The sequence below is a fragment of the Penaeus monodon genome, chromosome 21 (assembly GCF_015228065.2).
Source record: "Penaeus monodon isolate SGIC_2016 chromosome 21, NSTDA_Pmon_1, whole genome shotgun sequence".
In the NCBI taxonomy this organism is placed as follows: Eukaryota; Metazoa; Arthropoda; class Malacostraca; order Decapoda; family Penaeidae; genus Penaeus; species Penaeus monodon.
The window spans coordinates 6,740,984-6,741,486 of NC_051406.1; positions in this window are offsets into that span (position 1 = coordinate 6,740,984).

The window sequence follows — 503 nt, forward strand, 5'->3', positions numbered from 1 at the left end:
TGTCATCAAACCATGATTACTTGAACTATTATCTATAAATAGACGAGCAGTTCCAGATACTTATATGAATGAAATGTGGCGTATTTTTATATGTGCATCTCTGGATATTTAAATGCTATGTAAATTCTATTATACAGAATAAATTCTATGAAGTCTTTATGAATATGATATTAACTAGCGTTATAAAGTCATAACTGTGTTTTTATTATGCAGAAACCTGGTTAGCTTTTACTGTGTACACTTAAACTCATGGAATACAATGCTATAGTTTTGTACGTGTTTCGGCAGCATACAAGTATACTGCATTACTGTTTTTGTTTTTAATTGTTCTTAATGGCATACGAATTATCATCATAACTGTTAACAATATTATATTATTTCATCTTCTTCCCTTAAAATCATTCCCTCTCTATCAATCGGTCTTTTTTCAACCTTTTCTCAACCTCTCTATCTTTTCTCTTTCTGCTTGTCTTCACCTACGTTGTTTCTTGTTTAGTATATTT